Source organism: Oncorhynchus kisutch, linkage group LG9, assembly GCF_002021735.2.
Source record: "Oncorhynchus kisutch isolate 150728-3 linkage group LG9, Okis_V2, whole genome shotgun sequence".
Classification (NCBI taxonomy): Eukaryota; Metazoa; Chordata; class Actinopteri; order Salmoniformes; family Salmonidae; genus Oncorhynchus; species Oncorhynchus kisutch.
The window spans coordinates 5,195,605-5,221,465 of record NC_034182.2 but is presented as its reverse complement, the minus strand read 5'-3'; the positions used below and the strand labels follow the sequence as shown (position 1 = coordinate 5,221,465).

At 47.0% G+C, this 25,861-nt stretch overlaps 1 protein-coding gene across 5 annotated transcripts in view; it reads left to right on the top strand.

Moving 5' to 3' along the window:
* Nucleotides 1–25,861, top strand: part of LOC109896628 (synaptotagmin-1) — a 219,590-nt gene that overhangs the window by 102,529 nt on the left and 91,200 nt on the right. For 3 of the 5 annotated variants that reach the window (XM_031831610.1, XM_031831605.1, XM_031831607.1), the window contains exon 3: nucleotides 3,199–3,290. The gene's annotated coding sequence lies outside the window, so the exon portion shown is untranslated. Of the gene's footprint in view, nucleotides 1–3,198; nucleotides 3,291–15,205; nucleotides 15,425–25,861 lie in introns of those variants that run through there. The other 2 variants (XM_031831611.1, XM_031831608.1) reach the window with 2 other exon arrangements.

Sequence of the window (25,861 nt, the reverse complement as noted above, 5' to 3'; positions counted from 1 at the left end):
TTCAGAAACGATGGGATGGTATGAGCCAATGGTCAGGTCATTACACCAGCTGACATATCTGGAGCGTTGGGTTTCTGCCTCAGTGCCTGTCAAGGGGAGCAAGGCTCTGGTGATTGGCACGGCCATGTCCTCAAGGTCATGTTTGTTGTTACCGCTCACCCCTCACTGTAGATTACTGGGGTAACATATCTCCTGTCACCCATCCACCCATCCGCCCCCCCAGCTCTGGTCCTTAACCAGTACACACATCTACAGATGGTTTCCACCACGTGTCTCCTTCATGTTGTAACCCAAGCCAGGGAAATATACCAGAACACAAACCTTGTATGTATGTTTTGTCTCCCGTCGGAATACTAAGAGATGGAAATGTAATCTCTCCCTTTGGCATCGCACTGAGCTGAGGGTTGGGCTTGGTCGTGATCGCAGACCATAGCTCTCAGGAACCCGGCCAAGGCTGCATGGGGCCTTATATTCATCACTGTGCAACGAGAAGGATCGCATCATTCACCCGGCTGCTGCCTGCGACCCGTTCAAATCGGGCCAGCGTTAAGAGCGAATAATATGATATGAGGATGATAGAGACAGACTCACGTGTTCAGGCAAGCAGAGAGGTGGAGGGAGAGAGGGAGATGGAGAGTGGTGGATACCCTAAGTGGAGGGAGAGAGGGAGATGGAGAGTGGTGGATACCCTAAGTGGAAATGCAGGATGGAGGAATAACACGGTGAAAGGAAAGATGACGGGAGGTGGGTGAAAAGCAGGCGCCACGCCGGGAAAATGAAGACTTATGTGAAGCACCACAAAGGGTGATTGGCTGTTGCAGACACTGTAGCTGACCAATTGTAGGAGTCACGAAAGCCAACACTCACGGTTTGGATATCATAACGACAATGTCATTGTGTTCCTACGATGACTTATTTTCACACTCATCTAGCCGAGCGGCGGAAGTGGTAGCGAGCCCATTGATTTGCCCGAAACCATTGTTCTGTGATTACTTGTCACAACCTTACTGTGCTCTGTGTGTACATTGAGTAATATGCACAGGAGAACAGCTGGAAACTTTGGCAGTGCTACACCTAATGTGTGTGGCAAGGTTCAAAGCAATCCCACTGGTTACTTACTGTAGCATAGACACGCAAACAAGTACACACACACACACACACACACACACACACAAACACACACACACACACACACTGCACCTATCTGGTGTATGTGACAATAAAAATTACATTGGAAAAGTACACACTCTCGCATCCTAAGAGATGAATGACTTGTGATGAGGTGTGTGTATGTGTATGTGTGCGTGTTTGTGTTAGTAATGTGGTGGAGATTTCATTCATGCACATGTATTATACCAAGCATCACCATATCATTGTCTCCTTCCAAGTTCTTAGCGTGCTGCATGTCATCCTGGCTGAGGATGGCTGTGCTGGGGGTTAATATCAACTGTTGTTGACAGAGTGGCACCAATTGTTAGGAAAATGGAATTCACGGGTATGTTAACACGAGCACGTGATTCATTCTATAGCAGGAGCTTACGGCTGAAACATTTATTTCAAGGCACTGGCTACATCTATGGTAATACATAAGGCTATAACAGGAAGAGCTCCATTGAGCTCCACGTAGGAAGATGAACAATGTTATCGTCGTGGGGGGGGGGGGTTCAGGGTATCTCTTGATAGCATGTTGTTTATATATAGCTAACAGTACGCTTTAACTTGAAATGAAAACGACTTTGTGACAAAATTAGAAATGTGTAATATCTGCAAATGTAACTAGCTAGACTATTTTATGACTGGATGGACGCTTCTCTGTCATTGATGCCATGGTTGCCCTTAGTTTGAAGATGTAATCCGGAGACAGGTGTTTTATACAACAGCCTTCTGTGTGTTCTCTTTTCGTCTCCGTCTGCATATTTATTTGCAATCAAACTCCAGAATTTTCTAATTCAAACTCTGATTCTTTTTCCGTGCCTAAACGAACTAGGCTCGTAATTTAACAATTTCATTCGAATTTACAGATGGCATACAAGTTTGTAAAGCATTTCTGCCCAAAAACGCATTTTGATAAAAAAATGGCTTTTAAAATGTATTCTAATGGCTGTCCTGTGATGTAGTGATGCGCGACATACCCCTAGTTTCCTGAAACGAGACACAAATTGCCTCTGAATTTTTGTGCCTTTGTGTACCTGCCAGTGCCAGCTGGAGGAAATAGCTTTTAAAGGCCCGGCAAATAGCTCCTCAATAGTAATGGGGGAATGAATAGGGAATCACAAACTCCATCTCCAAATCCCCATGCCGTCAAAATGGTGCAGATAGCTCTCCATCACAGCAGAACCTTGAGACGTATGCTGCAGGGACAGATCTTATCTGCATTTTTTATTTATCCATTTTGAAGTAATATATTCTGTGATTCTGTGAATCTCCATCCAGGTGTTTATTGGATATTGCTTTTGGATACATTTTAAAACCAAAATACAGTCAACCGATCACATTAGTTTCATTTCAAACATGATTTACAATGAAATGAGACATTGAAGTAGTATTGAAAATCCCCTGCTGTGACCCTAACTAGAGATGGTCCGCACTCCACATCCGCCTCCTCCTCCACGCTGGAGTGCCTTTCACACTGTAGTGGCAGGCAGCATCTGTGGGGAGGAGATCCCCAGCTGGTCCCCGTCCTTGGTCTCCAGCTCATGACTTGGTTCCACCGGCTTCTAAATGAACACGACCAATCGGCTGTGCAAGCTCTCCATCGATAATGGATCCCTGCCACCCCCCACACAGACACACACACGCACGCACACACACACACGCACACACACGCGCACACACACAAACAAACACAACTGAGCTGATGGAAAAATCAACTGGGTGAAATGACATTGGTTCACTTCACCGTGCCTTGGTTCTGGATGTCGCCATTTGAGCCCATTGCCGTACACATTGATTGGCTGGAAGAATTGAAATGCTATTGGTCTTGTGTGCGCCTGGCTTATAAAGTACTCTTAAAAGAAAATGGCTGCTCTCAAGAACACAATATGTCACGAATTGATACACAGAATAGCAAAGTATCTGACTGGGCTGGTCTCGTGAAAACAGGAACCGGCCTGCAGTAACTAGTCTCAATTCAGTTCTATGAACTTTGCATACTTTTTGTTGTTCCACATTAACATGCTCCGTCTGTCTCTTCCTCAGCTTTGAACTATCTCGACTGCGTGCAACTCCTGTGTAAAGAAGAAGAAGCAGCATTGGAAGAGCCCCTAGCAGCAGGCACCGTTGAGTTAAAGGTTAGTCTCTGTTCCCTCGTACTCAAAGACAGGCAAACAAAACAGACATCCTGTCTCAGTGGAAATGCCACAGGTCCACAGAGCCACTCTGGCTATTCACTGTCTCAGACCCTAAGGATCTCCAACCCCTATGGGAAAATAACCTCAGTCGTCTGGTTCCTTATCCTTAAATGCCAATGACCACAGGGGGGCAATCCCAAAAAGAAGAAGAATTACTAATGCTAATTAGTATGTATTATTCCGCACATTTTGTGTATACATGCATTAAACAACTCATAGAGGCCACCAAGACACACTTCTAATAGAAAAGACACATCAAACAGTGGTACGCAGCACTGAAAGCCTCATTAGTACTGTAGAGTAAGAGATGTGATACTACAGTCTCTGGCCACCATAGCTCATTCATGGTCTAAAGGACTAATAAAGTATTGATTTGATCTATTAGAGCAGGAAAGGGGGGGGGGGTTCAGGGCTTCTCTTGATGTCATGTTGTTTATATTCATCACACTACTGCACACATTTGAATGTCATGCTGTGACAGCCAGAGCAACATTTTCAGATCCAACAACATACGTGACAATCCTCTGTCTCAAGCTAGGGGAGACCGAGCGTGTGTGGCCAAGGGCACGCCATGGCGACCAAGGTCATCATAAATGGCAAACACAAATATGAGGACACCACACACTGTTGATCAACGTCGTATTTGAATAAATAGCAGGAAAACAAATGAAGAGTGAAAAAAACTATGAAGATGAAGGCTTAAGGGAGTTTTATCATCACACACAAGGTTTCCAATATGGCTTGAGAAGGAATGAATGAATTCTGATTAAGCCAGTGTTAAATAAAGCCAGGCAGATCATATGGAGTCTTACCCTGGTGTAAGTTTAACCAATAGGGAACTCTGTCCTGGTCTCTGTTCACAAACCGTATTTCCTCCCTCGCACTACACAATACCACTCTACTATAACAACATGTACATCCAGCTGGCGAGGCAGGTGCGGCAGGGTTGAGTGGCCATTTGCTGAGGCATGTGGATGATTCAGGCCTTGTTAAATTCCATTTTGTTTGTGAGCGGTGCTGAGCGTGGCCTCCTCTGGGCGTATAAGGGCAGACTCCGAAGCCACCGCACCGACTGGAGACCGAGGGGAGCAGTCCCAATTTGTCATCCTTATTAACCATGACATATCCAAAGTGGCAGAGTGCGGCCCATGGAGATATAGAGAGAAAGAGAAAGAGGGAGAGAGGGGAAAAGATAGAGGTGGGCAGGGAGTCTGTCTCCTATCCTCATGAACCTCTGAGCAGGGCCCCAATCTGCCTGGCTAAAACAATGCAATTCAATGTTGGTGATTAGGGCAGACGAGGCTAAAGTAAAGGAGTCCCGGCCGGGTTCCCACCTCTCTCTCTCCAGTCTAACTCACTTGTCTCAGTAGCTATGCTGCGAAGGGGGGGGGGCGACAAACAGAGCATGAAGCTCGCTCTTTTACTCTGTCTAGCTATCTCAACGACGAGGCTAAATGAAGAAGTTACTTAGCCCTGAAATGGCAGTGGGGTGTAGTCAAGGGCATCTACAAGGTGACTTCCATAAGAAGAGGTAGAAGGACGGGGGTGGGTGTCTTGCCTTCAGCCACGTGACATGATTGTAGGGGTTTTCTTCACTGAATGAGTCCCCCCTCTCCTCTGCTCACCTTCCCACGGCGGAGATTAAGATCGCTTGTTGCAATTATTGCTCCTTGAGGCAGTCTAATTCTGCCAAGCAGATAGCATCACACCAGTCAGGTGCTTTAGAGGGAATCTGGCAACCAGCTGTTGTCGTCCTCTGTGTGTTCCGAACGGCATTGTTTTGTGATACATGTCTGTTGATCGACTGGCTTCTCTGGCTTCTGCCAATCCCCCCGTCTGTCTCCAGATTCGCTCTCCTTCACTAACCACATTATAGGAAAAAATAAGGGGGGGAAAAATCACACGCCAAAGCCAAAAACCCTGAGGTATCTGGGATTTCTGCCACCTGACGTACTGCGAGGCATCAATCATCCGCCACCACAGTCCCATGAAACATCTGTCTTAGACACACCGGGAGCATGGCCGCCTCACATCCAAACACAGGTGTTTGACACGCACATTCAGCTCTGCCCAATGAGCAGCCATCTTTTACCGTCAGGAACAGTAATGTAAGGGTATGAGAGAACACCAAGTAACGGGACAATATGCATACATTCAGAAACCTTCACATGTTGTGCGATATGTCATACAGTATATGTATTACAGGAGAAAAATGGGCACAACAGTTATTTGCTTTTCAAGTGATTAATGTTCAAGCAAGCAGTATCATCGCTAGCGAGCTCCTGTTATGGTGGTGTCATTGAATGTTACAGTGATGACACTGAGAGTTATGGGGGTGACTTTGAGCGTAAAGGGGGTGACCTTGAGTTACCGTGGTGACATTGAGAGTTACGGTGGTGAAATTGTGAGTTACGGTGGTGATATGGAAAGTTGCGGGCAGATGGTCTCTCTTGGGAATGACTCCCCACCGAGAAATCATCTGCGCCCGTGATAAGCTTCATTGGCTGTTCAGGGCCGATGTTCTAATTCTCCAAAGACAGAGCCCAGCTGAACCCCGTTACACACGTGGGCCGCGGCAAATCACCCTCAACAGCGTGTGCATCACCCTGTCTTTCCCCAGCAGATCTATCGGTGCCACTTTGCTAGGGTAACCGCGGTCAGTTCAGGCACGCCTGCTGATCCATTGCCCTCGCTCAGCAGTGGAGCAGGATCATTGGTTGGGTGTACTTTCCGTCTGCTGCTTTCATCAACAAGCCTTAATGATCCTCAGAAAACTGACTGGTGAATTCGATCACATCTTATAGGAAGGGATGTCTATTAATTTGCTTTAATCATGACGGAGTGACAGGCAATTAAGGATTGTGGTGCCTCTGTCATCCCTGGTAATGTGTGGGCTGGATTAAATCGCACATCAGTTTATGGTAGCGCTGGTATATGGGCGTGGAGGTTAAAACAGCTTATTGTCAATGCTGTCAACTCCGGAACATGGAGAATGGAATCTCATAAGCATGAAGTAACATTGGTCATTGGGAATTGCCTCAACATGGGTGACATTTGGCTCCATTTACTACAGTTGAGCAGGTTAATGTACATTGTCACTGTGTGTGGCTACTCATGCGTGGATTCATGTTAATGTGTGAGTGATATTAATTGAGAAGAGGAGAAATGTATTTCATCAGCGTTAGTGATTAGACTGACCTTTATTTAAATTGGCTAGTGTGGCTGTTTACAAGTCTCAATGTCATGTAGAGTGTGTGGGTCAATTACTTTTTTCTGGTAGGGTGGGTATGTTTTTCTATATGTGTGTGTGTGTGTGTGTGTGTGTGTGTGTGTGTGTGTGTGTGTGTGTGTGTGTGTGTGTGTGCAAGAGGGAGTGCTCAGTGGCAGATCGTGACAAACCCTCAATCTCTACGTGGGAGCTGCTACTGTTCAACCACGACCATACACCCACATCTCCCTCTTCTGCACACCCACTTTCTCTCTCTCTCTCTCTCTCTCTCTCTCTCTCTCTCTCTCTCTCTCTCTCTCCCTCATTATTTTGCTCACTCTCCTCCTCACCTCTATCTAACTCTCTCTTCCTCTAGCTTTTCTGCCCTGCTTTCTCTCCCCTGTTCCTCCCCTCATCCATTCTCTCTCCCTCTCTCTCCAAGTGCTCTCCCCATCTCTCTCCCAGCAGGTCACAGCCCCTCCTGGTCTGAGCATAGACACCAGGGGGGAACCCTGTGATGTGGCCAGCTGCAGTATTCCCACATTGGGCCACTTCACCACCATCACCATCACGCTGGGCCCATCTCCTGTCAGTCTCCCCACTCCAACCACACACACTGCTCACTGCACCAACCACAGCACCACCAGAGGACCACCTGCAGATCTCAGCCACTGCATGGCAATGAGTCAATCCACATGCTATCGGGAAGGGCAGAGAGTAGTTGGAAACAAGAGAGCTGATGTTCAGGATTTTTAAATAAGAGAGGGAGAGAATCAGAGGTCTGAGACAGTCAGACATTTGGATGTATGTGTCAGTCTCAATGTGAACTGCAAAGGTATAAACAAGTCCTGGCTTAAGTTGCACTCCACCTTCAAGACCAACCATCCATTGGCATCAATGTGTTATTCATGCCGTGGATAAAGTTTCAAGTCAACTGTGTCATTCAGGATCTTGAGTCAGGATGGAGGCCATGCAGCTCATTTCAGATATGAGCAGAGTGACCTTGAAAGCCCTGGTCTATGTATAGTAGATAGATGGGAAGGCAGCGGCATGGCTGCTGAGGTAATTTAATTATCAGACCCTCCACAGGCTAGGGTAATGACTGCTCTCCAAATCCTCCCTAATCCCCTATCCCAGTCCTCTACACAATCAGGCCCTGCCCGGGGCTCTCTGACTGTCTGACACAGGCAGTACTAACTCCTATACCCCGACTCTGTCTGTAGTCCCAGCCTGATGGCATACAATACTGTAATATACAGTGCCTTCGGAAAGTATTCAGACCCCTTGAGCTTTTCCACATTATTGTTACGTTACAGCCTTATTCTAAAATTGCTTAAATTAAAAAATGTCCTCAATTGCTTTGTGATTATGGGGTATTGTGTGTAGATTGATGTGGGAAAAAATGATGTAATCAATTTTAGAATAAGGCTGTAAAATAACAAAATGCATAAAAACTCAAGGGGTCTGAATACTTTATTTCAATATATCGATAGGAGCGACGTGTTTGGTGAGTAAAAGACCAAAATACACTTCCATGTAGTGCATTGTGTGTGTGCGTGTGTGTGTGCGTGCGTGTTGTCGTGGAAATTTCCTCTATTTACCTAATCATGAGCGCAAACCACACACAAGTCAGAGTTAGTTATCAAAGTCCATCTTTAATTATATCAGCTCTATCACAGCCCTGTGACTCTCAGATAAATTCAGTGTCTCTCAATGAATTCTCTGAGAGCCCCCCACACATTGCAGCTGAGTTCCTTTAATAGCAAAGAACACACATAGTCAGACAGCATAGACATAATTCATCATTCAGCTTTGTCTCCTTTCCCAAACCCCAGAACCATAAACCAATCCTCCATATCAACAGGCATATATCAAATTATCATTTAGATACAACCCACTCTAAATACACACTCCTGGACAAACTCACGGAGAGGAGAATGAGGCTATAGGTTAAGATAGAAACAACATTAGAGGGAGCATAGAATGATTCCAGACACTGCCACCCTTCCTTTCCCCACAAGAAAAAGGTAGGGAGTGAAAGATATGTTTACACATGATGACACTTTGACCTCTCCCCTCTCAGCGGCCCATGCAACTTAGTTTTGACATAGAACAGATAACTGCAACCTCGCCACAGTATTATACAAAAATACCATTCTGATGAGAATTAACTTACACACATTAGATGAATATAAAACATCTTACAAATGTTACCAACAAATTCTGAATCTTCCACGACAGTGTGTGTGTGTGTGTTAAAATAGCTCTTCATTCCTCTCACGTTGGTGTCCTCTGAGTCCAGGATGGTTCTTGAGGTCTATAGGAGCCGTCCTCTCTCCATGACAACATTTATTTATTACCCCTCCTGAGAGAGATAGGAGGTGACCCCTGACCCTCTCAGAGGCCCGGACCCTAGACCTGGTGACTGGCTGTGGGGACTGACTGTCTCCTCTCAGTCAAACCACTGGAGAGCCAAAATACCCACTACACACATTGCAAGGGAGCCACACCATCTTGTGGGCGGAGGAGAGTTAGCTTGCTTGCTCGGTCTCTGCTTTCAATTTTTGGTGATTAGTCAGACACAAAGTAGCTGTTCACTTCCACCTCCAGTCAAGTAATACCCTATAATATAGTATAGTGAGTTGTGAAGATGACATGATTAGATAGGCACTGTGAAAAGTGGTTCATTTAGATGTAGAAACCCCTGGGTGTGAATGGTGTGCCTCTGTATGTTATCCCGCTGAAATTAACCTCTCTGTTTTACCAGCCCAGCCCTCCCTCCCTCCCTCCCTCCCTCCCTCCCTCCCTCCCTCCCTCCCTCCCTCCCTCCCTCCCTCCCTCCCTCCCTCCCTCCCTCCCTCCCTCCCTCCCTCCCTCCCTGCCTCCCTCCCTCCCTCCCTCCCTCCTCTCCCTTCCCCCCTCTTCTCTCCTCTCTCCTATCCAAGCATCTGTGCAGAGTCAATGGTGTTGGCATGTGCTAATGACCCCAACATGGTGTGTGTGTGTGTGTGTGTGTGTGTGTGTGTGTGTGTGTGTGTGTGTGTGTGTGTGTGTGTGTGTGTGTGTGTGTGTGTGTGTGTGTGTGTGTGTGCGTGTGCGTGTGCGTGTGCGTGTGCGTGTGCGTGTGTGTGTGTGCGTGTGCGCCAACAGAGAGTGAAAGGAGCACCTGTGCGTGTTGAAAAGAGCCTGCTGGTCCTACCTTATGAACAGCACCACATCCTCCAGGCTGGATTGATAGAGCTTTAAGGCAGCTTCCTGCCTGCGGAACAGAGAGAGAGAGTGTAACGAGAGAGTGTAAGGGGGCTGTCAGATGTAATTAAAGCAAGTGTCTCTTCTCTGTAAGAAATTTAGAATTCTCAGAAATATGTCTGACTCACTAAGAATTCTTTGAACAGTATTATACCCATGGGTAGTGTGGGAATGAGCTGACTATGACAGGGGCATGATAACCATACAGACTTGAATATTCCTGGGATGGAAGACAATGCAAGTGGTAGACGGGCTGAGTTGGGAATCGACTATGACATACTGTATAATATCTCAATTTACAGGGGTACAGGATGGGCTAGGACTGTCAAAGTATATCTTAAAATGTTGACCTTTTGGAGATTGGCTGCCTTTTTCTCTTCCCACTCATCTCTTTCTCTGCCTCTCTCTTCTTCTCTGTCTCTCCACCTTTCTTTCTCTGCCTCTCTCTTCTTCTCTGTCTCTCCACCTTTCTTTCTCTGCCTCTCTTCTTCTCTGTCTCTCCACCTTTCTTTCTCTGCCTCTCTCTTCTTCTCTGTCTCTCCACCTTTCTTTCTCTGCCTCTCTCTTCTTCTCTGTCTCTCCACCTTTCTTTCTCTGCCTCTCTTCTTCTCTCTCTCCACCTTTCTTTCTCTGCCTCTCTCTTCTTCTCTGTCTCTCCACCTTTCTTTCTCTGCCTCTCTCTTCTTCTCTGTCTCTCCACCTTTCTTTCTCTGCCTCTCTCTTCTTCTCTCTCTCCACCTTTCTTTCTCTGCCTCTCTCTTCTTCTCTGTCTCTCCACCTTTCTTTCTCTGCCTCTCTCTTCTTCTCTGTCTCTCCACCTTTCTTTCTCTGCCTCTCTCTTCTTCTCTGTCTCTCCACCTTTCTTTCTCTGCCTCTCTCTTCCTGTCCCTGCTGACCCTCTGACTCCGAACTCCTCACAGCTAGCTTTCTTCGGGAAGACAAACTCTCCACTTCAGGCTCTCTTCGTGAACTTGGCAGCCGAGAGCTAGGTTGTTCATTTATTTCCCCCTCCAAGAGAATAATTCTACTCCTCATGGGCCACTAGACAAAAGTCAGACCAAGATTATTTATTGAAATGTTTTTTAATCGTTTTTTTTCACAGTTTTTTTTTCTCCAACTTTTTTGAAATAGACCCCCTCTCTCTTTCTTTTTGGAAATGGCAACACTTTGTGTTCATCTCATTCTGATGGGCTGGAGCCTCGTAGTCCCCAAAGCTTCCAGAACAAAGCCTGTTGACTGTATCAGCCAAGTGGTGGATGACAAAGTCTAGGAGAGAGAGGAGACCAGGATGAAATATTTATTTTGCAGACTGGCTGTGTGGCAGCCATTTGCTGTTATGTTGTGTCTCACTGCCTTGATCTAGCTAGCTAACGTAGTCTGTTTGTTAGTTGGATTTGCTTGATTGCATGGATTCATTTTTGGTTTCTAGTCTCTTGTGACTTTTCATCTGAAAAAGGGAAACGTTTTTCTGTGACTCCTGACTTCAAGGCTCATTACATCTAACCATGCAGTGGTGTACTGTGGCCTTGTTTTCTCTTGGTTTTTTGTTGTTGTTTTGTTACTGTTGTTTTACCATTCGCTGCATATTTACGATAACAGGACATAAAATGTTGCCATGGGGACAGACCCGCCCCGGGATAACAGAAGGCATTACAGCACCGGACCACAGAGGAGAAAGCCTTCCGGCCAATCAGCAAACAGCTCACTGTTGCCAAGGAGTTTTTCAGATATATATATAATAATAAAAAATTCACCTTTGTTTAACCAGGTAGGCCAGTTGAGTACAAGTTCTTATTTACAACTGCGACCTGGCCAAGATAAAGCAGAGCAGTGCGACAAAAAACAACAACACAGAGATACACATGGAATAAACAAACTTACAGTCAATAATACAATAGAAAAATCTGTATACAGTGTGTGCAAATGGACTAAGGAGGTAAGGCAACAAATAGGCCAATGGTAGCGAAGTAATTACAATTTAGCAAATTAACACTAGAGTGATAGATGTGCAGATGATGATGTGCAAGTAGAAATACTGGTGTGCAAAAAGAGCAAAAAAAGTAAATAAGAACAATATGGGGATGAGGTAGGTAGATTGGATGGGCTATTTACAGATGGGCTATGTACAGCTGCAGCGATCGGTAAGCTGCTCAGATAACTGATGCTTAAAGTTAGTGAGGAAGATATAATTCTCCAACTTCAGCGATTTTTTGCAATTCATTCCAGTCAATGGCAGCAAAGAACTGGAAGGAAAGGCGGCCAAATGAAGTGTTGGCTTTGGGGATGACCAGTGAGATATACCTGCTAGAGCGCGTGCCAAGGGTGGGTGTTGTTATGGTGACCAGTGAGCTGAGATAAGGTGGAGCTTAGATGACCTGGAGCCAGTGGGTTTGTCGACGAATATGTAGCGAGGGCCAGCTGACGAGAGCATACAGGTTGCAGTGGTGGGTGGTATATGGGGCTTTGGTGACAAAACGGATGGCACTGTGATAGACTACAGTTTGCTGAGTACAGTGTTGGAGCCTATTTTGTAAAATGACATCGCCGAAGTCAAGGATCAGTAGGATAGTCAGTTTTACGAGGGCATGAGTGAAGGGGGCTTTGTTGCGAAATAGGATGCCAATTCTCGATTACATTTTTTGATTGGAGATGCTTTATGTGAGTCTGGAAGGAGAGTTTACAGTCTAACCAGACACCTAGGTATTTGTAGTTGTCCACATATTCTAAGTCAGAACTGTCCAGAGTAGTGATGCTAGTTGGCCGGGCAGGTGTGGGCAGCGATCGGTTGAAGAGCATGCATTTAGTTTTACTAGCATTGAAGAGCAGTTGGATGCCACAGAAGGAGTGTATGGCATTGAAGTTCGTTTGGAGGTTTGTTAAACAAAGTGTCCATAGAAGGGCCAGATGTATACAGAATGGTGTCACCTGCGTATGGGTGGATCAAGGAATCACCAGCAGCTAGAGCGACATCATTGATATATACAGAGAAAATAATCGGACCAAGATTTGTACCCTGTGGTACCCCCATAGAGACCAGATGAGAGATAGGATTGAGATAAGAAGTGAATGCGTACAGTGTGTTTGCACCTTTCAATAGCTCATAGTACTGTTTGGATTTACACGTTTTTCCAAGTCCATAGTCTAGTAACATACCCTATGGAAGTCCAAGAGCATGACGGCTCATATTGCCATTCCATGATGAAATATTGTCTCTGATTCAGCGTTTTCATGCAAGACGTTTCCTCCGCCTGCTGAGATGGGAACAGCTCTTTACCCTCCAACCCCTAGGGACAGTAATTATTACCCCAGGGCCCTGTTTAGTCACTAACCATTTTATAGCTGCCTGCATTTAATGTTCACAGAGCCATTACGATTAGCTAGCTTGAATCTCACCTAGACGACAATCTGTGGCTTTTCATTGTTGTCCTCTTTCTCTTAGTTCCCTCCTCTCTGAGAACTCAGAGAGATCTATCACTGACAGACTGCATGCTACAGCTAGTCAGATACTGGAGGTGATAACTGGGCTAAGTTTGCAGTCTACAGCTGTGTTGTTTGAACAGCCTCTGTGGCGCTGAGGTGTTGGGTGTGTGTGTGTGTGTGTGTGTGTGTGTGTGTGTGTGTGTGTGTGTGTGTGTGTGTGTGTGTGTGTGTGTGTGTGTGTTCTGAGAAGCTGTGGGGTGAGCTCGTCAGGGAGATGGAAGATCATCTCCATATACACAGACATGGATGTCCAGCCCAACCCCCCTTTTTCCTCCCTTTCCTGTCTTCCTGAGACCACTGGGGGCGGAAATCCGCCCTGTCCCCACGCAGCGTCGCTCCTATCCATCCCTACGTAATACACACACATGGCCACAGATAGGTGGGCATAACAACCACAGTTTTCTGACCGAGACTCAAGCTTTTAGCCAAACAAGCCAACTTGTAAGGAAACTTAATTAAACCAGGTGATGGTAATCATTAACACAGCCTGCCTGGCTTGTCTGTTTGCTTATCGTTGCCTTGCCGCTGGCCTGGCTCCAGTGTCCGACAGCCCTGTGTGTCATCACAAACACCATGCGCCTCCCACTCCACATTTTTTATCAGCTTAACAAGGCCTATTTCCATCACGTAGGCCTCACAGGTATAAAGGGGAGTCTGTAGAGGGTTATGATACATCACATCTGTCTAAGCCTGAGGCTCCCTTCTTCTACTTCAGCCCACCGAAAGACGCCCATTGTTTTTGAAATAGGAAACGTTGACAGAGCTCCATTGTAAGACTTGTGTGAATACTGGTTTCAAGATCAGTTGAGGAGATTGCATGAGTTGGGGGGCAGGGGGGTTCAGGGTCAGAACCTTAGTGGTTCTTGAATAATGGAATTAAACCACACCAAACCAAGCCAAGCCTCTACTGCCAGGGTGACTCTTTTGAGGTACACAAGCCCATGCTAATACAGTCTTCCACTGTATATAATATAAAATGGATTAAATTGTTTTCCCCCTCATCAATCTACAAACAATATCACATAATGACAAAGCAAAAACAGTTTTTAGAAATGTTTGCAAATGTATGAATGTACTTAAATATCACATTTACATACATTTTCAGACCCTTTACTCAGGACTTTGTTGAAGCCACTTTGGCAGTGATTACAGCCTTGAGTCTTCTTGGGTATGACTCTACAAGCTTGGCACATCTGTATTTGGGGAGTTTCTACCATTCTTCTCTGCAGATCCTCTCGAGCTCTGTCAGGTTGGATGGGGAGCGTCGCTGCACAGCTATGTTCAGGTCTCTCCAGAGATGTTCGATTGGGTTCAAGCCCGGGCTCTGGCTGGGCTACTCAAGGACATTCAGAGACTTGTCCCGGTGTCAGAGTCTTTTGGCTGTGTGCTTAGGGTCTGCTCTGTTGATTGGTTTATTTCCGTTGGCTGTTGCGGCCTCTCCCTGGGTGTGCTGTGTCCCCTCAGCTTTACATCTGGCTGTGTGGAGCGCTGTTGTGAGGCAGCACCTTTAGAGAGAGAAAGAGAGAGAGAGACTTTCTAAGCTACATATAGAGGGTCTGTGTACTATCTGTGAATGTATGGTTTAGAATGAGGAAGAGAGAGACTATTGTTTTTAAGAGCAGAAAGGGAGGTAGTGGGTGGTTACATGTCAAAGAGAGAGAGAGAGAGAGAGAGTGGTAGAGAGAGAGAGAGAGAGGTAGAGAGAGAGAGAGGTAGAGAGAGAGAGAGAGGTAGAGAGAGAGAGAGAGAGAGAGAGAGAGAGAGAGAGAGAGAGAGAGAGAAAGAGAGAGAGAGAGAGAGAGAGAGAGAGAGAGAGAGAGAGAGAGAGAGAGAGAGAGAGTGGTAGAGAGAGAGAGATAGAGAGAGGGGGAGGGGGCTGGAGTAGGTGGGCGGGAAGAGTGGGAGGGAGTGTCAGAGAGAGGAAGAGAGAGATGAAACAAGCAAGCAAGGGAATCAGAGCTTGCCTGCCGGAGCTGTGTTGTGTTTGGTGTGTGAGCGTAAGTGAGCGCTAGCTGATCCATCACTGTGTGAAAGGATCCTCGCTGAGCGTTCAGCCCCAGCCCCGATCTCCCTCAACCCCCCAGAGCCCTTCCAGAAGGCTGTAAAGGAGGACCCAGGCTTGTGCACGTGCTGCCAGGTAAGACACAGAGAGCATGGAGGCTCTCCGCTGAGAGAGCTTACTGTACAGAGAACAGATCACGAAAGCGCTTAGCGGTGCCTGTGTATCGGGAGGTGATCTTATTGGAATGGATGTGGCTTGCAAGGACAAGGTGAATGGTGTTGTTTCTCATCTGTGTCTGTGAGTGTGTCAGTGTGTGTTTGTGCACGTCAGCTGACTCGAGTCACAGGGCATATGTAACCTGATTGGAACAGGTCAGCTTGTATGTGACAGAGGTCAGTTTATTTCTGACTCTAGCTCCTCTTTAATGGCAGATGTCAAGGGACATCAATACTGCCATTTACAGAAGAAAAAAACGAAATAGGAAAAGGCAGTTTTTGATTTGGATCCCGTTTAGTAAATTGGCCTTAATAGCTGTTGTTTCCGTTGTTTCTGATGTATTTCATTGCTCTCTTTTGTGGCAAAGTGCTGTTAGATATTGTCATCATCGCAGGAGTTTGTCTCAGAGCATAAATAAATGATTGCTGTATATATTGTCTCGCCTCTCTCCTGCTGAAAGACTGGAATGCCATTTTTCGCTCGTTCCACGAAGGCTGACAGCAAATAGCTGTGTGTTTGTGAATGCACCCTGCTGTGTGTGTGTGTGTGTGTTTGTGTGTGTGTGTGTGTGTGTGTGTGTGTGTGTGTGTGTGTGTGTGTGTGTGTGTGTGTGTGTGTGTGTGTGTGTGTGTGTGTGTGTGTGTGTGTGTGTGTGTGAACGCATGCATGTGTGTCTGTGTGTTCGTGTTTGTGTGTGTATACGCATCTGTGTGTGTGCGTGGTTGTGTGTGACCCGGCTGGACATGGCGGCAGAGTTGAAAGCATCCATGGCATTAATGAAAGACTGGGATGAGCGCTGCTCCAGATGCAGCGCTGGAACTGGGAGGGAGGGAGGGAGGGAGGGAGGGAGGGAGGGAGGGAGGGAGGGAGGGAGGGAGGGAGGGAGGGAGGGGAGGGGAGGGAGGGAGGGAGGGAGGGAGGGCAGGATATTGTGTGGAGCAGCAGAGCCTCCGTCTCCATACGAGACAAAAGACTGGATTCTGCTGACTGAATGATGAATGATTTTCAATCACCAAAGAGGAAAATGGGGTTGTCACCAACATAAAATACAAACAGGGACATTACAAACCCACAGCATACACCAGAATAAAAAGCTTCTCAGTGAGAATCAGCTTTCCTGATATTAAAGAGTAGAGTAAAGAGTAGGGCCTATTTTGTACAGGCAAGATGGATGAGTAGAGTTATTATCATCTAGCCTACCCTCCACATAGGTATCCCCCTTCCCATGGACTGATGGAAGACAGTCGGATGGAGACAGTCGTATTCAAATCATTTTGGCTCCTCTCTCTCTCTTCCCTCTCTCTCCCCTCTCTCCTCTATCTCTCCCCTCTCTCCTCTATCTCTCCCCTCTCTCCTCTCTCTCTCTCCTCTCTCTCCTCTCTCTCTCCCCTCTCTTCCCTCTCTCCCCTCTCTCTCCCCTCTCTCTCCCCTCTCTCCCCTCTCTCCTCTCTCTCTCCCCTCTCTCTCTCCTCTCGCTCTCTCCTCTCTCTCTCTCTTCCCTCTCTCTCCCCTCTCTCTTCCCTCTCTCCCCTCTCTCTCCCCTCTCCCTCTCTCTCCCCTCTCTCTCTCCCCTCTCTCATCTCTCTCTCCTCTCTCTCTCTTCCCTCTCTCTCCCCTCTCTCCTCCCTCTCTCCCCTCTCTCTCCCCTCTCCCTCTCTCTCCCCTCTCTCTTCCCTCTCTCCTCTCTCTCTCCTCGCTCTCCCCTCTCTCTTCCCTCTCTCCCCTCTCTCTTCCCTCTCTCCTCTCTCTCTCTCTTCCCTCTCTCTCCCCTCTCTCTTCCCTCTCTCCCCTCTCCCTCTCTCTCCCCTCTCTCATCTCTCTCTCCTCTCTCTCTCTTCCCTCTCTCTCCCCTCTCTCTTCCCTCTCTCCCCTCTCTCTCCCCTCTCCCTCTCTCTCCCCTCTCTCTTCCCTCTCTCCTCTCTCTCTCCTCGCTCTCCCCTCTCTCTTCCCTCTCTCCCCTCTCTCTTCCCTCTCTCCTCTCTCTCTCCTCTCTCTCTCCTCTCTCTTCCCTCTCTCCCCTCTCTCTTCCCTCTCTCCTCTCTCTCTCTCCCCTCTCTCTCTATTCTTCTCCCAAGTCTTTATTTCAGATGAATTGACCCAGTCCTCTTTCCACCCCTCCATTCCTTTCCCTCTACTATAAATAGGTCAAATCCAGAGCACAGATCCAGTGGAACGGTGATTAACATTCACAGTTGTTCCCTCATTTAGAAACATGAAAGAGTAGAAGGTTGTCTCATTGTGGAGCTTCAAACGTCTCCTCTCCATTTCCTTCCATTGTCCTCAGCTGGTGTAATCCATGAAAGCCAATGCACGGCCAGTTCTTTTTTTACACATGAATCAAACCTGTCGGATTTCAATTTCATTTCACCTCTTTGCGCCAGGTCTTTTTCTTTCTCTCCTGGCGGCCTATCTAGCGTATTCACATCCACTGTAACAATCTGGCCTTTGGAAAATGGATTTGCACTTCCAACAGGGGTCAAGGTAGGCTGAACAATGGATCATGGCTCCACAGTCTGGTCTTGTTCAGAGTTATTGTTACCGATCATATTCATACACATTTTAAATGAAGAGATATTCAGCTTTCATCTGGTTCATTTTGAATGGGACAATGTTTAGTGAAAGACTGGTGGACACTTGCTGTTTATACAATAGATTCCTTGGTTTGTGTGGAACTTCACTCAATGGATTTTGACCAGAACTGTAGTTTCAGCACGTATGAGCACTACAATGAGATCAAGACTCATGCTATAGTCTCAAGGCTGAGAAGTAAACAGAGAGACAGGCTGTGTGTGGTGTGTATGGTGTGCGCGTGTTTGCGTGCACGCTCGCATGTGTGTTCATTTCTTTGCATCAATAACTAATGAGCTTCTCTCTGGCGCTCTCACTCAGTTCAAACAGTGTTTTTGTTTATCTAGCAGCTCTTTCAGTTAAGTAAATATGTTTGCCTCTGACAAGCAAGGGGTAAAGTAGGAGCAGCGTGTGACCTTCATGCAACCTTGTAGTGACGTTGGGGATGTTTTGGGGTTATTTAGAGGTGGCAGAAGAGTATATTGGATATCTTGTGTCATAAATATAGAAACCAGGGCGATAGAAAAAGGAGAGAAAGAAAGAATGAGAGAAACAGAGAAAGAGAGATACAGAGAAAGAGAGAATGACAATTCCAGAGAAAGAGAGAGAAGGGAGGAAGAAAGCAGGTGAATCAGAGAGAGAAGGGAGGAAGAAACCAGATGAATCAGAGAGAGAAGGGAGGAAGAAACCAGATGAATCGGAGAGAGAAGGGAGGAAGAAACCAGATGAATCAGAGAGAGAAGGGAGGAAGAAACCAGATGAATCAGAGAGAGAAGGGAGGAAGAAACCAGGTGAATCAGAGAGAGAAGGGAGGAAGAAACCAGGTGAATCAGAGAGAGAAGGGAGGAAGAAACCAGGTGAATCAGAGAGAGAAGGGAGGAAGAAACCAGGTGAATCAGAGAGAGAAGGGAGGAAAAACCAGATGAATCAGAGAGAGAAGGGAGGAAGAAACCAGGTGAATCAGAGAGAGAAGGGAGGAAGAAACCAGGTGAATCAGAGAGAGAAGGGAGGAAGAAACCAGATGAATCAGAGAGAGAAGGGAGGAAGAAACCAGGTGAATCAGAGAGAGAATGGAGGAAGAAACAAGGTGAATCAGAGAGAGAAGGGAGGAAGAATGAAGGTGAATCAGAGAGAGAAGGGAGGAAGAAACAAGGTGAATCAGAGAGAGAAGGGAGGAAGAAACCAGGTGAATCAGAGAGAGAGAAGGGAGGAAGAATGAAGGTGAATCAGAGAGAGAAGGGAGGAAGAAACCAGGTGAATCAGAGAGAGAAGGGAGGAAGAAACCAGGTGAATTAGAGAGAGAAGGGAGGAAGAAACCAGATGAATCAGAGAGAGAAGGGAGGAAGAAACCAGATGAATCAGAGAGAGAAGGGAGGAGTGAAAAACAAGGTGAATCAGAGAGAGAAGGGAGGAAGAAACCAGGTGAATCAGAGAGAGAAGGGAGGAAGAAACAAGGTGAATCAGAGAGAGAAGGGAGGAAGAATGAAGATGAATCAGAGAGAGAAGGGAGGAAGAATGAAGGTGAATTAGAGAGAGAAGGGAGGAAGAATGAAGGTGAATCAGAGAGAGAAGGGAGGAAGAATGAATGTGAATCAGAGAGAGAAGGGAGGAAGAATGAAGGTGAATCAGAGAGAGAAGGGAGGAAGAATGAAGGTGAATCAGAGAGAGAAGGGAGGAAGAAACAAGGTGAATCAGAGAGAGAAGGGAGGAAGAATGAAGGTGAATCAGAGAGAGAAGGGAGGAAGAATGAAGGTGAATCAGAGAGAGAGAAGGGAGGAAGAAACCAGGTGAATCCGAGAGAGAAGGGAGGAAGAATGAAGGTGAATCAGAGAGAGAAGGGAGGAAGAATGTAGGTGAATCAGAGAGAGAAGGGAGGAAGAAACCAGGTGAATCAGAGAGAGAAGGGAGGAAGAAACCAGGTGAATCAGAGAGAGAAGGGAGGAAGAAACCAGGTGAATCAGAGAGAGAAGGGAGGAAGAAACCAGGTGAATCAGAGAGAGAAGGGAGGAAGAATGAAGGTGAATCAGAGAGAGAAGGGAGGACGAAACCAGGTGAATCAGAGAGAGAAGGGAGGAAGAAACCAGGTGAATCAGAGAGAGAAGGGAGGAAGAAACCAGGTGAATCAGAGAGAGAAGGGAGGAAGAAACCAGGTGAATCAGAGAGAGAAGGGAGGAAGAATGAAGGTGAATCAGAGAGAGAAGGGAGGACGAAACCAGGTGAATCAGAGAGAGTGTCACGGAAGAGGCATGTTTAGACAATAGATGTGTGTGTTTGTGTGCGTGCGCTCTGACCCGTGTACTACTCTCCCTGGCTGTTACGTCTTTCGCTCTGAGCGACAGCCAGGTCCTCTTACTTTCCACTCTGCTGGACTCTGTCCTTCCTCCGTGACTCACCACCTCAACGCCCACTCTGATTGTCTATCCATCCTTACTGCAGGGAGATGGAGGACAGAACTCAACCTCGCCAAATGCCCGGGGTGATGTCTGCGGTCAAATTGGTGGTGGTCTCTCTTGAAGCAGTGATCAGAAGCTTTATTCACAGAATACACTACTTTATTCTTAGAATGGAATTGGAAATGAATAGAGATTGATTGTGTGGTTTTCAATAAGTGAAGGGATTGTAACTAATGGTAGTTTGAGAATTGGGCATTAATTTGGTGTTTGGTGTTTGGTGGTGGTCTCCTTATTTTGCATCATCTTACTCCTGGGTTCTGTATCCTATTTAAAAAGTTATAGGTTGTGCAAAATGCAAATTATATATTTTCATTTTTTATGTCAATCAGAATGTTCTCATACGAGGACCCAAGTCATATTCATATCCAGCTCAGGCCCCAGCGTCCCTCTGGTGCAGATGATGCTGTCACATGACAGCTCCAAAGCAAACAAGGCGTGAAGGTGCCTGCCTGCCGAGAGCTGGGCTCATTTAGACACATCCAAGCAGCATGGCCAAACAGCTCCCTGTAGCCAGCAGCCAGTTATATTCAGCACCCCCTGTCTCCGGACAGTTCCTTTTGGGTTCGGCACAGCAGTGCTGGCGATTTCAGCACCTATATCATCTAACAGCACTGCCTGCTCAGACACAGCAGTGCTGGGAGTTTCAGCACCCCTCCTCTCCTGGACAGGGCCAATCAATTCAGCTGCACATCATAGAGGTGAGAAAGAGGGCTGAGAGATTTCAGCACCACCTTCTCCACACAGCGACAGCCAGTCAGTGGACTGCTAGGTGACAGTGGATTGTCAGGAGACAGGTGCTAAAGAGGCGCACACTTACCCCCATGCCAGTGGGCTGAACTGAGTGTGTGTGTGCGTGCGTGAACGACCTGAAGCTGTTTCACTAAAATGGGTCATGTATAGCAAGCCAGAACGCATTCCACCTTTGATAAGATAAGAAAATGCATTTTGCAAATCTATTCTTAGAGTGGCAGTATCAGCCCAGTGCTGGAGCTTTCGCCGTTACCCCACAGATTAGGTTTTGACCCTCTGACGAACTGGGAGCCACGTCAGTTAATGTTTTAATCCTGAGAATTAGGAGAATCCCTTGTTCCTGAACGTTGGATTCGTGTCTGGGATATGTTTGCACAAGAGGCCATCCAAACACTAGGTAATGGCTTCAGCTGCTGGTATGTTTGGCTACAATGAGATTATGGGTTTGATACGGAGCTTCTCTGGGCAGTGGATGTTCTGTCAGGAAGAAGCCACATGCTTTCCACATGTTAGTGTGTCATCCCAGAGCCCAACCCAGGATAATAGAAGGAGATCCTCACACACACACACACACACACAGAATGTGAGTATTAAAGGTGAGTATCGCTTTGTCGATTCACCTTATTGATTTTAATGCATATTTTTACAATGTACCTATGCAAGCCACAGCGGGCGTATCATTTAACTTCCGTTAAAAGCATTTGACAGCTGTGCATTTGGATCAGTGTGAACGTCATGGCTGTGTGAAAAAACGGCAACATTACATGAAAACAGATGATTTCTATTTGCCCTAATAGATGAAAGATGCTTTGAAACGTCGGCGTAAGCTTTGGTGATATGGTCGGTGGGACCGCGCATGGAACCATTGTAGATAGCAGCCGCACGGAATTCCTCTGGCCGTGGAATATCATCCCAATATCCCAGAGGGGTACACGTCTCGCCCCCGACCTGGTTATCACACACTACCAGCACCACACCCCTCTCTCTGGGCTTTACCCCTTCTACACATGTCCCCTAATTGAGACATGGGGAAGCCAACCAGGGTCATTTGTATGTTGGAATTAGCATAATTGAATAGGCATGAGTTAAGTGTGTTCCAGTGGTGTGTTCATAACATGGTCAGGGCAACTGAGGCAGGCAAGCACGTGTCACTGTGTTTGTCTCCAGCAGGGACATCCATCTGCTCTCTCTCCCTCTCCTTCCCTCTATTCCTCCTGCTGTCCCTGTGCAGTGGAGGTGAATGGGCAAATTTTTCACTCTCCCGAGGACGCCCTTGTTTGTGGTAGCTAGCTGGCTGAAGCCAGAGAACTGGGCCTGTGTGTTTAACGTCCAGGCTCGCAGCGCTGCCGTGTGGACTTGGCGCCCCGCGTGGGGACCGACTGGCCCCAGGGATTCAGACAGACAGTCGCCTCCCTTCTCTCCAGCCAGTGGTTCATTTCCCCTGTGTGTCACACAGATGTGCACGGTGAGAAGTGACATCCTGGCCCTATTGCCTTACCTAGTAGCCCCATCTCCCAGCTTTGACCAAATGTTATCTTTCATTTTAAAAGCTTCTGTCTTTGTAGTGTCTTTCTACCCAGAGTCCACTGGTAAACCCCCACTCAGGTGCAGCTATAGCCAGTGTAGGTACTATATGTCAGCCAGCTGTCAAAAGCAGAAGAAAGTCAGAGGGGGCCGGGAGGTGCACTGGAGTGAAAGCGAGGGTATGATGGGAGAGGGAGGGAGGGAGGGAGGATGATGGTAGGATAGAGGGGGGGGGGGGGGGGGTCCATCCCAGCTGTCGTCCTTGTTACTGGGTTTGTGTGAATCAGTGGTCTGACTGCTGCTGCTCGAGCTGTTTCCTCCCCCTCTGTGTCTGAGTGATCAGGTTCCACCCTGGGCTAAAAAACCCTGTTTGATTCTGCACAGTGGGACAGCTCTCCGGCCTTAAGACATAACTCAGACTAGCAATAGCAATAGTAGTAGTAGTAGTAGTAGTAGTAGTAGTAGTCATTTCCATTCCATTCACCCAGTTCAATGTAACATTGATGGGTTTAGGCTACTACATGATACTCGAATTTCCACTCTACCATGAGGCTGCTGCAACCTAACCTATGAATGAAAGTTTACAATGTAGGTGCTCACAGGTCGAGAAAAATATTGGAGATGACAGACAGTGACACATGGACAGACAATGACACATTCAATACCGAATTGCTCACTCTTACCTGCATCTAGCTGATCTAGGGTGTAGTCACTAGTCCGCAGGTGCAATCGACAGTTTCTATTGGATAAATTCAGGTATTTTTATCCCTGGTTTGTTTGCTTCCGTTTAAGAAACGTTTTTCAACAGAATCGGCGGAATGAATATACCCCTGATCATAGCAGCCACGTTGTATTCCTTCTAGCCTCTATGCACTCTCCTCCTCTCACCTTTTCACTTCGTTTGTGGACTTCAATGAACAACCCATCAGCTGTATGTGACCAGGCGAAAAAACCTTTCCAAGCCAGACCATGTCATAAACGCTACACACAGTCTACATCGTTGTCACCATATTAACTAAAGTAATGTCCTAGTCAACATAGCTAATATAACCCATTTGTTAGTAAACCCGCTACAATCACCTTATCGCTACAGTATATTTGGGATACTACTGCTAAATATACTCTCCTTTGAACAGCCCCATTTGAGTGTTTAAGATCATTCTTCCCATAAAACTGAGGCCGTTCTATTTGACAATGTCACTTTAATTGATTAGCTTCCTCCAGAAACCAAGGTCAATGTTGTTAGCTCTTCTCTGCTCCCTCCTCCTATGAGATGGGGGTATTGAGGACACCTTGACTGAGGCCCCTTCTTGCCACTAGATAATGATGGAGGTTCAACATGTCCCTCAGTGCTGCTTTACATTCACAAGGGTGATAGACAACCAACCCAGGCCTGTATCTTCTCCCAGACAGAAGTCCCACTCAGGCCTGTGTCCTCTCCCAGACAGAAATCCCACTCAGGCCTGTGTCCTCTCCCAGACAGAAGTCCCACTCAGGCCTGTGTCCTCTCCCAGACAGAAGTCCCACTCAGGCCTGTGTCCTCTCCCAGACAGAAATCCCACTCAGGCCTGTGTCCTCTCCCAGACAGAAATCCCACTCAGGCCTGTGTCCTCTCCCAGACAGAAATCCCACTCAGGCCTGTGTCCTCTCCCAGACAGAAATCCCACTCAGGCCTGTGTCCTCTCCCAGACAGAAATCCCACTCAGGCCTGTGTCCTCTCCCAGACAGAAGTCCCACTCAGGCCTGTGTCCTCTCCCAGACAGAAATCCCACTCAGGCCTGTGTCCTCTCCCAGACAGAAATCCCACTCAGGCCTGTGTCCTCTCCCAGACAGAAATCCCACTCAGGCCTGTGTCCTCTCCCAGACAGAAATCCCACTCAGGCCTGTGTCCTCTCCCAGACAGAAATCCCACTCAGGCCTGTGTCCTCTCCCAGACAGAAATCCCACTCAGGCCTGTGTCCTCTCCCAGACAGAAATCCCACTCAGGCCTGTGTCCTCTCCCAGACAGAAATCCCACTCAGGCCTGTGTCCTCTCCCAGTATAAATGCAGCTTAATTAATATCACAGCTGTGCCGTTCTGTGTTAAAAGGGATTGAGATCTTAACATGGATGTACGGTATTGTTTTTTAGAGGGGGAAACAGGAGCAGGGTAGATTGTGTTAAATGGAGAGTAATTACTTCTCTAAGCCGTCCATTTGAGTGGCCTTATCAGCCCATCAACAAGGTCCGGTCCTGGAGATACAGATCCCCATTAGAGGTGTGCCTTGCATTTCCAATGCAGCAGCACACAGTCTCTCTCTTGCTTTTTTAAAATCTCTACCACACACACACACACACACACTACATAGATGCACACACACAGTCTTTCTGGCTAATCTTTTGACGTTTCGCCTGAGGAATGAAATGAGGAAAATATCCTCATTTGCAAGGCTGTCAAGGAAAAAACTCAATGGTAAATCCGACATCAAGGGGAACTTTCAATGCCCCATTGTAATACTTTTATTAAACGAGCAGAACTGAATTGAGAATGGAGAATTACATTGACTTCTCTCTCCCACCTCCTCCCTGCTATGGAGGCTGCTTGGAGCTGGGGAGAGGAGGGCCGAGAGGGGGGTGGCGGAGGGGTGCGGAGGGGTGCACGTGCGATCTTCATGATTAACGCCAGGAGATACATTTCATGTATTATTCATTTTCCGTCACCTCCACCGAACGGAGGCTGGCAAAGCTTCAGGGCACATTGTTCCTGAAAACGTAAGCCGAATTAACGCATCGATAACATCATAACTCTCAGGCGAAGACTCTCTCTCCTATTCCTTCGAATGTGGTGAAGGAGCTCCTCTCTGGTTGTGGAAAGCCTCCAACGCCCCCGAGACTGTTTGTGAACAGATAGTAAAGATAAAGTCATAGCTGCCAGGAAGTCTTGTTACAAACCTGAGGGAGCTTATCTTACTATGGCTTAGCAGCCCTAATAGGTTCAATATCTGGACTATTCCCATTGAAACCCACCTATTCAAGGTGGTGTGGGACAACTGAGTGAACCTCTTTTCTATGCCTTTTCTTT